We start from the raw sequence: 12,503 nt of genomic DNA, 5'->3' as shown, positions 1-12,503 counted from the left end.
TTAACTGAGTGTGCCTACAAAGTAAAATAAATAGGAAGAGTGCTATAGAGTCCTTGCTGTTCCTATATCTCTGTGTGCAGTGTTAGTATCCACCCTGGGCCCTGCCGGCCATGCTTTCTGGTGAAATCAGACCCTGCACCACGTGGGTTACCATAGACCCGTGATGTAATAGTGCAGGATCTTTAAAGTGATTGAAGTTTCATATTATCATAAGCGTATTTTAGACTGTGGCCATATATATGGCCATATTTGTATTTCTTTATAGAATAAGTGATGTCTCATTAAGCTCTGAGAATTAGGAAAAACATGTAGAAAAAATTTAGTATAGTAGAAAGGTATCTGCCCGTGTTTAAACTAATTTAAGGGCAGGAAAATGTGCAGTTTTTCTAATTATCAGATGGATATGACATTTGCTTTTTTTTTTAAACAAGAATTTTTATTTGTCAAACTACTTTGCCTAGTTTTGTTTTTATTTTGTTCTCAATGTTCCCTCTCCAATTCTAAAAGCATTTGAGTTGTGGCTGTCTAATCCTTTCTTTTGCTTTTCACACCAAATCATAAGCTGCAGATATTGGGTTCTGATTTAACTACATCTGACTCTGCTCATAAATTCTCATTACACCTGTATTTATCTAGTTAGTGCCAAATATTGATCATCAGATGCTGGACTCAGAGTAAGAATTTGAGGTTTGCACTCTTAATAGTTAACTTAGAGCTTTTGGTTAATGTACATCCTTCAGTTGACTCTGGGATAATAATCTCATATGCTTTTTTTTTTTTTTTTTAGTTTTTCTTAGATCATTTATTTATTTTTTTTCTCTCATATGCTTTTGAAGCACTGATTTCAGGAGCCAGGGTTTGCTTGGGAGAGACAAACAAAATGTGATAAGAGAGAAAGGGAGGTGGGATTGCTAAAGGGAAATACGACAGGTGGACAGAGTTCAGTGTTGGGGACTTTGTCCCCTAAATTCACTGGGGCAGGAGATTTGGGAAGAAGTTTTTACTTTGCTTTAACCTCCCCCTATCTTTTTATATCAACTAGGATGTATGGTGGGTTGGGGGACTCAGCTGGTAAAGAATCTGCCTGCAATGCAGGAGACTTAGATTCGACCCTTGGGTTGGGAAGATCACCTGGAGAAGTATACTGGAGTATCCACTCCAGTATTCTGGCCTGGAGAGTTCCATGGACTGTATTGTCCATGGGGTCGCAAAGAGTTGGACACGACTGAGCGACTTCATTTTCACTTTTCACTTTCATGCATTGGAGAAGGAAATGGCAACCCACTCCAGTGTTCTTGCCTGGAGAATCCCAGGGACAGGGGAGCCTGGTGGGCTGCCGTCTGTGGGGTCGGACATGGCTGAAGTGATTTAGCAGCAGCAGCAGAGCAACTTTCACTTTCACTTTCAGAATATGTCTGTGTTTCAAATTGGTCTAAAAGGCCATCCTGCTGAAAAGTTCTGCTCTCTTATCTACCATTTTATTTCTCTGGAAAACTCTTTCTGGGTAAACTTGTGTTTTGAGTCTTAACTGTATTTCAGTATTTCCCAGCCTTATCAACATTACATTAGTCTTTGTGCACCAATGATTTCTGTTTATTTTTATTAATGTTATTTTTAGACAAATGTCACAGTTCCATAATTTAGGCGCTTTTATTTGCATTGTTATTTATATAATGGGGCTTCCCTGGTCGCTCAGACTGTAAAGAATCTGTCTGCAATGCCAGAGACTGGCGTTTGATCCCTGGGTTGGGAAGACACCCCGGAGAAGGGAATGGCAACCCACTCTGGTATTCTTTCCTAGAGAATTCCATGGACAGAGGATACATGGGGTTTCAAAGAGTTGGACATGATTGAGCGACTGACACTAATGCTTTTGTATAATATGTAGGTTTATATTTGGAAGTGACTGCAAGTGTTTTTTTTTTCCATCTGTATGCAACTGACTCTGATTATTAATCTCATCTCCTTACCCTTTCCCAGGTAATTTAAATTGGTCATTTTTTTTCATAGATTTGAACAGTTTTTAGGTTATACTAAGTTTGGAGATTTTTACTCAGATACCCAGTCATATCCAACTCTTTGTAACCCTGTGGACTGTAGCCCACCAGTCTCCTCTCTCCATGGAATTTCTCAGGCAGAATACTGGAGTGGGTTGCCATTTCCCAGGGACTGAATCTGCATTTCTTAGTCTCCTGTATTGAGCTTCCCTGGTAGCTCAGATGGCAAAGCGTCTGGCTGCAATGCGGGAGACCTGGGTTCGGTCCCCAAATCGGGAAGATCCTCTGGAGAAGGAAATGGCGACCCACTCCAGTACTCTTGCCTGGAAAATTCCATGGATGGCGGAGCCTGGTAGGCCACAGTCCATCGGATTGCAAAGAGTTGGACAGGATTGAGCAACTTCACTGACTGTATTGACAGCAAATTGTTTACGACTAGCGCTAAGAGTCGGACAGGACTGAGTGACTTCACTTTCACTTTTCACTTTTATGCATTGGAGAAGGCAACAGCAAGCCACTCCAGTGTTCTTGCCTGGAGAATCCCAGGGACGGGGGAGCCTGGTGGGCTGTTGTCTATGGGGTCGCACAGAGTCGGACACAACTGAAGCGACCTAGCAGCAGCAGCAGCACCACCACCACCTAGGAAGCCCAAGTTTGGAGTATAAATCTGGGGAAAATATTTTATTTACCTTTTGGTGTGGGATAGAAAGCTACCTTATTACAAATTTTTTACATTTCAAAATAATCGTACTGAGGATTTTGTGATCTGTATTTTATTTTCATTGCTTTTTATATTTAAAAGATTAAAAATAAAAATCATATTCTTATTAACTTAAAGTTGGATTTGATCTTTGTTTATATGGCAAAATTGTACTTAACTAAATTGTTTAGAATTCTACCAACTTCCACAGTTATGTTATTGTGGTCATGATATTTAGATACGTATAGTGCTGTTTAAATGAGTTTTGCTCTTAAGTCATTTGGCTTTGCTGTTTACTCCCTTGTAGTTTTAATCTAAGAAAATTTAGATCTGAATTTAAAATGATCACATTTAAAGCTTTATCTTTGTGCAGTTTGAATATATATGAGAGATTACGATTGGCATCGTTTGTCTCAGTGGATATTTAAGGCTTTAGAAATCATTATTTCTGGACTTGGTAAGTGAGTTTATGAGATCTACTTCTCTAGAAATTACAGTGGACAAAGGACCATTTGGTATCGTTTCCTGGCTACTCATCTGATTACACTGTGCGTGCTAATACACTCTCTTCTTTTTGTTATCGATTGTCTTAACAGTAGGTCAAGTAATACAAAAGATTAAATAAGGAGATAGATATATACATTTAAAATATAAATAAAGAAAAAAAAAGCAGTCTAAAAAATAATTTCAGTAACCAACTGAGAGTAGGAGAGTGAGTGTAAAGTCGTTTTTTCCTAACTGGGTGCATTTTTAAGGTAGTATGTCATGGAGAAAAGCAAAGCTTCCTGGTGCTGATTGGAGGGGCTGGCGTATCCCTAAGGCAACATATCAGATTTGGTTGGAGGTCTTAGAAGAGTACCAAGTTGGACATTTTGGTTAGACTGTCAGAGAGGCAAGTTTTAAAAGCACAAGGCCATTTAAAAATGAGATTTAGAAATTAAATCACTTTGAATAGAAGGACTTTGGTATCCAGAGAAGGTATATTATTTGAGGTAACAGATGAAAATATGAAGTGAATATAAATCCAGAGGAGGTGTGAATTCTATAAAAAAAGCAAGTCCCTATGGGAAAAGCTTAGTGTCACATTGTGGTTTGGGTCCGTGACTTAGGAAGCAAGCTTTACTTTTCTCTGAAGGTCAGAGATTAAAACCAAGGATAAAACATTACAAACTGCTTTCAAGTACAATTCATATTTGATCTTCATGTTAATCATGACTAAGGCAGAACAAACACTGTTATTCTCTTGTTGGATTAGGAAATGCAGACATTTATCATCTTTCCTGCCAGCCCTCTGCATAGCAGAAAAGAATCTTAAGGACCAAGAAGTTGGGGGTCAAGGGGCAGGGAGTCTAAATTAAAGGTGATGACGGAGACCAGCTCTAACTGAGAAGGCAGGAGAAAGGGCTTGCCCTCCTGCTCCCTCTCACAGCAGGCTTTACACAGGTCTGCACCATCCCGAGAGCTGCATCCATGCTGGGGGACTCACCAACCATGCTCTGTATTTTGTCTTCTCTTCTTGGCACTTAACATAGTACTATTCAGGTGGCTCACAAATTTTTATGAATATGCACTATTTTTACCAAGTCTAAGCTCCTATTGCTTGCCACACAACAGGCCAATAAATCGAGAGAGGAGTTATTGGGACAAGAACTAGTGACTTTATTCAGAAAGTCAGGAGACTGAGGAGACAGTGGACTAATGTCCCAAAGAACTATCCTCCCTGGCTGTAGATGCTAGTTGTTGCTTTTGTTTTGTTTCGTTTATTTTTTAATAGAGCAAAGAGGTGTGGGAGGTGAGGAGGCAAAGCAAAAACAAGGTGGTAAGTGGTGGCAAATGTTTCCTGGTTCCTGCTGACTCCAGAGGGGAAGTGTTAATTTCTTCTTTTCTGCAGCCATTCACAGGTGGGCCTGGTCAGAATGTTTGCTGTGAGCTAAACATAGATATTTAGGTTAATGCTCCTTGCATGGGAGGCAGGGTTCCTGGAGGTAGCCCGTTATGTATGCTTTAAGCTATAGACAAACTGCCTTTAGTGATTAACTTATAGTGAAAACAACAGAGAAACAGACCCAACATGGAGTCAGATTTGTTCTTCCTTATTATGCGGTCTGCAAAGGGGACCTGAGAAGTAAGAAGTGTATGAAATAGAAAATATGGGTCCTGAGCTCCAATAGCTCATAAGGAAATCTAGAGGAGAGCCTCATCTAGGAGGGAGCTTCCATGTGGAATGTTATGTGCTGGGAATAGGAGGAGGGCAGTTAGACAAACCGGCACTTGGGAAGTTTCATGATTGTAGACATGTGACACGTGTGGGTGTTCACTGTGGGTGCAGAGCGCTGATCTGTTTTCCTGATGGAAGGGCTAGGAGCCTGGGTGAGAAATGAGGGCTGACTTCACAGGCTGACATCACTAACGAGAACCTCCAGCTGCACAGATGAGGCCTTAAAGGTGTCACAGGACACGGGACAAGTTGGTGTGACAGCATCAAAGGTGCAGTCCTCAGAAGACAGGATGTGCGTGCACTCAGGAGCTCATGTGTGCCGTGTGACTGCACATGCTTGTGGTGGAACAGACCTACACGCTCCTTTGCATCTGGAACAAGGGAGCTGGTGCAGAGCTGGCTTTTGGGCACTAACGAGAATGGATCTGAGGGTGGAGGGTCCTTAAGTGGACAAGTGAGTGGACAGCAGGTTCAAGCACATTGTGAGGATGGAGGGTAAGATTTCCTCGAGTTGTTTGCTGATATGATTATGTGTAAAGATGTACAGAATTTCTGCAGATGGTGATTGCAGCCATGAAATTAAAAGACGTTGACTCCTTGGAAGGAAAGTTATGACCAACCTAGATAGCATATTGAAAAGCAGAGATATTACTTTGCCAACAAAGGTCTGTCTAGTCAGGGCTATGGTTTTTCCAGTGGTCATGTGTGGATGTGACGGACTGTGAAGAAAGCTGAGTGCTGAAGAATTGATGCTTTGAACTGTAGTGTCGGAGAAGACTCTTCAGAGGCCCTTGGACTGCAAGGAGATTCAATCAGTCCATCCTAAAAGAGATCAGTCCTGGGTGTTCATTGGAAGGCTTGATGCTGAAGCTGAAACTCCAATACTTTGGCCACCTCATGCAAAGAGTTGACTCATTTGAAAAGATTCTGATGCTGGGAGAGATTGGGGCAGGAGGAGAAGGGATGACAGAGGGTGAGATGCCTGGATGGCATCACCGACTCAATGGACATGAGTTTGAGTGCGCTCCGGGAGTTGGTAGTGGACAGGGAGGCCTGGCATGCTGTGATTCATGGGGTCGCAAAGAGTTGGACACGACTGAGCGACTGAACTGAACTGAATTGAAAGATGTACAAACACACTTAAGGTTACAAAGGGGAAGTGAGGGGTAAGTTAGGAGTTTGGGATTAACATATACACACTATTATATATAAAAGAGATAAATAATGAGGTCCTACTGATTAGAGCAGGGTAACTATATTCAATATCTTGTAATAACCTCTAATGGAAAAGAATCTGAAGAAGAATAGATACATAGATATATATAACTGAATACCCCGGGTCTAGAAGATCCCCTGGAGGAGGACATGGCAACCCAGTCCAGTATTCTTGCCTGGAGAATCCCATGTGCAGAGGAGCTGGCCAGGCTTCAGTCCCTGGGGTCGCAAAGAGAGACTGAGAGACTTAGCACACATGCACGTAACCGAATCACGTTGCTATACACTGAAACTAGCAGGACACTGTAAATCAACTATACTTCAATAAAATAAAATGAATTTAAAAATAATAAATAGATGCAGATTATGAAAACAACAACAACAACAACAAACCTGTGAAGGAAGGTGCCAGACAAATAAGACAGCAGATGTCCTGCCTTTGATGAGTTTCCCTGAGATGCGCCCTGGGGAGGGGGTGTGGGCCAGAGTGTGGCAGCTTGGGCCCCAGCAAACAGGAAGGGCATGTGTATTTTTTGACTTTGGAGAGAAGGAAGAGAAACTGTAGGGTCACTGATTGAAGTGGGGGGATTCTAGGAACGAGCTCATGATTGATGGGATGGTCTGTCTCAGTCTCTCTTGGAGAATTAAATGGTGAGGTCTGCCCAGGACTCACAGACCTGAAAGAAGGAAACGCCAGCAGGGAGCCCCGTGGGAGGTGGCCGTTTGAAGATGAAAAAGGATGGTCGGAGTCCGAAGGGAACACAGAGCAGCCCAGAGAAAGCTGAGCGCTGGGGAATTGAAGGAAGGAGGCAAAACCCACAAGAGCAAGGGGAGATTCAAAATCTTTATGATAGAAGAGAGGCGAGCAGGGGCTGAGTGCTTTGCTTGTCTGGACGTGGGAAGGTTGGAGCCACAGGGGAAATGTTTTTTCTGAAGAATTAACTGAGGGCATTTGCTTTGGAACATTACCTCTTAAGACGTTCTGTTTTCTGATAAATGGTGTTTTGTTGTTGGTGTCAACCTTCTGCTGTAGACATGGTCCCTTTGTTTAAATTTCCACTAAGATAAAATGCTTTTCGTATATGAGCACATTCAAGGAAGGTAATTCTCAGGTAGGGTAAAAACCCCTCTACCTTTTCCCAGGCCCTGTTAGAAAGAGATTTTACGAAACAGTGATCGATGTGTCTTCCAAGTCTAGGGTTCTGGTTGATGGGCATGCTGGCTAACTCAGCTCTGGAAAATCTCTTCAGGTCAAATTAAGGGTAGGGGACAGAGTACTCCTGCTGAGGAGACAGCTGTATATAACTTTCATTTAAATGCCACCATGAAAAAATTGCCCTGGTATAATTTAAAGCATTTGGTTAAGGGGAGAGTTACTTTATAATTAAATAACGCTGCTTCCTTCCTATCTACCCCATGGATATGAGAGTTAAGAACTAAAACAATTTAATAGGATAATATTTCAAGAGCATACAGAGCACTTGCAGTCCAGGGGGAGCAGTGGGCACAGAGGCAGCACCAAAAGCTGGGCTTGTGGAAGCAGGCGAATGCTCAGGTACGGACACAAAGCGGGAACTCAGTGCATCCGGCTCATTGTTTAGGAAATCTGTTTGCTGGAGTGATGGTGGGTTGCATATTTACAAAACAGAAATAGACTCAGAGACATGGAAAGCAAACTTATGGTTCCCAAAAGGAAAAGGTGGGAGGGGTTTGGGATTAATATATACACACTGCTATATATAAAATAGATAATCAAAAAGGATCTGCTATATAGCATGGGAATGCCACTCAATATCTTGTAATAACCTATCACAGAAAATAATCTACAAAACAATATGTGTGTATATATATATATATTGTTCAGTCTATAGATTCATTATTTTTTACATATATATATATATAAAATTTGGCTCAGATGGTAAAAAATCTGCCTGCAGTGCAGGAGACCCAGATTTGATACTTGGGTTGGAAAGATCCCTTGGAGAAGGAAATGGCAACCCACTGCAGTATTCTTGCCTGGAGAACCCAATGGACAGAGGAACCTTGTGGGCTACAGTCTTTGAGGTTGCAAAGAGTTGGACACAACTGAGAGACTAAAACACACACACACACACACACACATATATAAAGTGAAGTGAAAGTTGCTCAGTCGTGTCCGACTCTTTGTGACCCCATGGACTGTACAGTCCGTGGAATTCTCCAGGCCAGAATACTGGAGTGGGTAGCCTTTCCCTTCTCCAGGGGATCTTCCCAACTCAGGGATCAAACCCAGGTCTCCTGCATTGCAGGCAGATTGATTACGAGCTAAGCCACAAGAGAAGCCTATATATATATATATATATATATATATATATATATATATATATATATACACATAAACTGAAATTTATTTTGCTCTGCACCTGAAACTAACACAACATTATGAATCAGCTATATTTCAATACAAATAATTTAAAGTCTTTAAAAAAGGAAATCTGTTTGTTAGGATATCGTGTAGGTGTTTGTTTTCCTGTAGGCCATATTCAATACCAGACAAATCTCTCCAGGTCTACATGGGCTACCCACCCTGCACGGAAACCAGATGGGAGCTCAGGGCAGTCTTGTTTCTCACACGTTTGTATCTAATGTTGGAAGAAGTTGCCGCAAGGAACACTAACTGTTTATTCCCAAACCCCCAATCTTCTAATAGTTGCACACACACTGCTTCTGCGCGGAGGACACTTTTGCTTTCAGGAGTGATCATGATTGTTTGTGTATGGTGTTCCTCGCAGTGTGATAATGGACATTTAATCACAGAACATGTGCTTTCCCTTTTGAGCTCCATTTCTCACGCCTGGGGCTCTCATTCCATCCCCAGGATGCCTGGGACACACTTCCTGGCTCTTCTCCAGTCTTCACGCCTTCTTCTGCACACTCCCAGATCCCTGCTACCCTGTGCTTTTAGAAACAGCAAAGTGTTGAGAATGCCGTCAGCTCCGCTCCAATTTGGTCATAGATCTGTGTGTAGTCATCTTTCCCTGCCTTTCTGTTCTGTATCAGAAGGAGCACAACCTCTTCCAGAGCAGAATCGCTCTTAACCAGGACCTTGACCTGCCCAGATGTGTGAGCATCGTCCGATTCCCCCATCATTGTGTTTTGTTCACCCTCTTCATCTTTGTATGGACTCTCCGTTTGTCTGTACTTTGAAAAAAAAAATCATTCTTGGGCACTCTCTATTTGCTAAGTGGAACCTCTGAAGTTACTGTCTGAATCTTGATAGTTTCCTGATCTCCATCTATTGGTCTGACTGATTCTTAATCTAAGATTCTTTATCTACCTGACCACTGATTTGAAAATAAAATATCCAGAGTTTCTAAATCCTTGGGTTTCACCAGCTTATCTACCAGTGCTTTTATTCACATGCAGTTTCATTTCTCTAGTTCTGTGCCCCTTCATTTCCCTATATGCTCCTCAAGTTTCAGGCTCGCTTTTTACAGCTCTTTTTCTGCCAACTCTAAAGATGCTTGAGAATTTCCTATTATAATAAGCAAAAAAAAAGAACTTTCTTTTAGTCTTGTTTTCCTCCCTCAAAATAATACCACATCTCCTTATCTCTTGGAACTACTTGGAAGCTTAACACCATTCTAGTCGCGTACAGTCTGGTTGCCATGGTTACTACTCCTGGCTATGCTCTCCAGTATTACCACTGACCTCTAAAGTTACTGATTTTGTTGTTTGTTTACAATATTTATGCTACTTGCTGCTTGATTTCACTTGCAGCTTTGATGAGAAACTCCTTATTATGTCTTCCTGGTTTATAGAATGTGTCCCTCTCCTAGCACTAACAGAAAGTATCCTGGTGAAAGATTACATATGTGGGCTGTGGAGCTTTGCAGACCCACCTTTACATTCTGGCCTCTGATTATACATGAATGTGACCCTAGGAGAGCTATTTAATTATTCTGAGGCTCATTCCTTCATGTAGCGGAGAAAAATTGTCCTTGTAAAATTGCTATAAAGATTAGAGGTAATGGATATTAACTCTTAGCAAGTTCTTGATACACATGAAGCACTCAGTAAGTGGTCAGTCCAGCCATCGCCAGCAGCAGCATCATCCCAGCATCCCTGTGAAACCACTATCATCACCACTGGCATTTTCAGCACCTTAGTTATTGGAGCACCAGTTTTCTCTTTCACTTGTCCCTTGCTTGCTGATAGGCGTTCACTTTCAGGAACACAACTGTAACAAAATCAGTAATGAGAACTAATTTCATTGTGTCACTTTTATTGTTAAAAAACTTTCTATTGTAACTCATTTCCTCATACTGAATGAATGATTAAGTGTTCCTTCCATTGTGTGTATTCAGAACGGTTTTGAGCTTTATGACATATATGTTATTTTGCTTGTAGGATAATGAGTCACTTATTTGTCTGTTTGAATACCCCTCGACTGCTGCTGCTGCTGCTGCTAAGTCGCTTCAGTCGTGTCCGACTCTGTGTGACCCCATAGACGGCAGCCTACCAGGCTCCCCCCGTCCCTAGGATTCTCCAGGCAAGAACACTGGAGTGGGTCGCCATTTCCTTCTCCAATGCACGAAAGTGAAAAGTGAAAGTGAAGTCACTCAGTCGTGTCCGACTCTTAGCAACCCCATGGACTGCAGCCTTCTAGGCTCCTCCGCCCATGGGATTTTCCAGGCAAGAGTACTGGAGTGGGTTGCCATTGCCTTCTCCAGAACACCCCTCTACTAATCCTAAAAGCTGCTTAGGGTAACTACATTGATTCATTCATTTTGAATTTCAACCTTTTTTTTTTTTTTTTAATCTCAAATGAGTGATTTTTGAGACTGACAGTTTTACATATGCATGCCTGCAAACACGCATAATTTCAAAGTTATTTAAATATACTAGGTACCCAGAATATGAAATTCTATGCCATGAACTCTTATGGCTTACAAAGCCAGAAAGATCATTCAGTTGAGAGAGGCTCCCCATGATAAGGTGTCAGCCTACCTTGACGTTTTCCTTACCAGCTGAGAAAATAACAGATACTAAATTACACACAATCTGGGTAATTTAAATATGTGGTTTTTTGATGGCTTGTGACCTATTTATTTATAATTGTATAGAGTACATATCTATTCAATAAAAGCATTTATTTTCCATATATTTGAGACAAAATGAAAATGTAATCAATATATTCCAAAATATTTAATTTTCTATTTATTTATGAGTAGAAAAGATTTATATATTACTCTGAACTTTTTTAGGTATTCTGTTCAGTTCTTAAAAGATCATTCACCTGTCTTTGCCTAAAAAACATGTGCTCCTCATTAACTAACATTCTTGGCAAATCCTTTTTCTCCATTGTCTGTATTAGTTGCAGTCTGGCCTCTCTTTATTTTGAGTATATTGTGTGAAATATTTGGCCACTGCTTTCCTTATTCCAGATTACTTTTACATTTCACTTTTGACATGGCCTAGTGTTATGTAAATGGTCCTTATGAAGTCTTTAAATCAAATTGATTCTTTTGTGTACAAGATATTTCCAAAACACATATCCAACATTTCTTAAACTCAAATACAATTCAAACATAGATTATTGTATTAATGAAAATTTTCTCTATATGTAAAAATGAACTTTTCTTTCCAGAAAAGTCAAAGAAACTAGGTCAATTGAGAGGTAAATAAACAAGGGTTATAGTTGAAGAAAATGAATGTTAATAGCACAAATTATTGCATTACATTACCATACATTATAAAATGTAGCCTAAGAAAATCTCATGAATGCTTGTTCATATAGTGTGCCATTGGTTTCCTTCTAGTCAATGTCTTTTTAAGTTGGAAAATTCAATTTAATTATGTAATTAGCTAGTTAGTTTCATTTTTTTATTAAATCTTGATTAAAAGCATAGGGCATAAGCAGAAGCAAGCAATTCAGTATATCTGAATATCATAATTTTTGTTTTTCTCAGTGTTTCATAATGAAGTCATTCATTAGTTGTAAATGATCCTGGCTCGATATGCCATCAAAGTTGAAGGGAAAAAATTAGGTATTTTAGTTATTTCTGAGAATGACTCTCTTTCTCACTCTCTCACTCACACACACACACACACACACACACACCCCTCAAGGACGTTTTTCCCCTTGGGATGGCTGTCATATGCTTCAGTAATTAGATTAAATTCCTAGTAGTTAGTTGGATAGATCTTTTCCTAACAGAGAAACTAAAATTCATTATAAACTAATTAGCAATATATAGGAGGTTAATTTTCCATGTTCAGCCTTATTAGAATGAGATAAGTAATTCATAAAATATCAAAGGATTGCTTTCAAGAGAACTAAATAAAATGACACTACCAAGTATTGTTTCCTAAAAAAAAAAAAAAAAATTAT

General features: G+C 40.3%; 1 protein-coding gene across 1 annotated transcript in view; it reads left to right on the top strand.

The window, feature by feature from the left end:
- The window catches only part of ADGRB3 (adhesion G protein-coupled receptor B3), an 878,910-nt gene that overhangs the window by 141,544 nt on the left and 724,863 nt on the right, over window positions 1-12,503 (top strand). The gene's annotated exons all lie outside the window — the stretch shown is intronic.

This window comes from Capricornis sumatraensis, chromosome 11, assembly GCF_032405125.1.
Source record: "Capricornis sumatraensis isolate serow.1 chromosome 11, serow.2, whole genome shotgun sequence".
Lineage (NCBI taxonomy): Eukaryota > Metazoa > Chordata > Mammalia > Artiodactyla > Bovidae > Capricornis > Capricornis sumatraensis.
The sequence above is the reverse complement of the archived record's forward strand: the minus strand, read 5'-3'. Positions and strand labels throughout refer to the sequence as shown.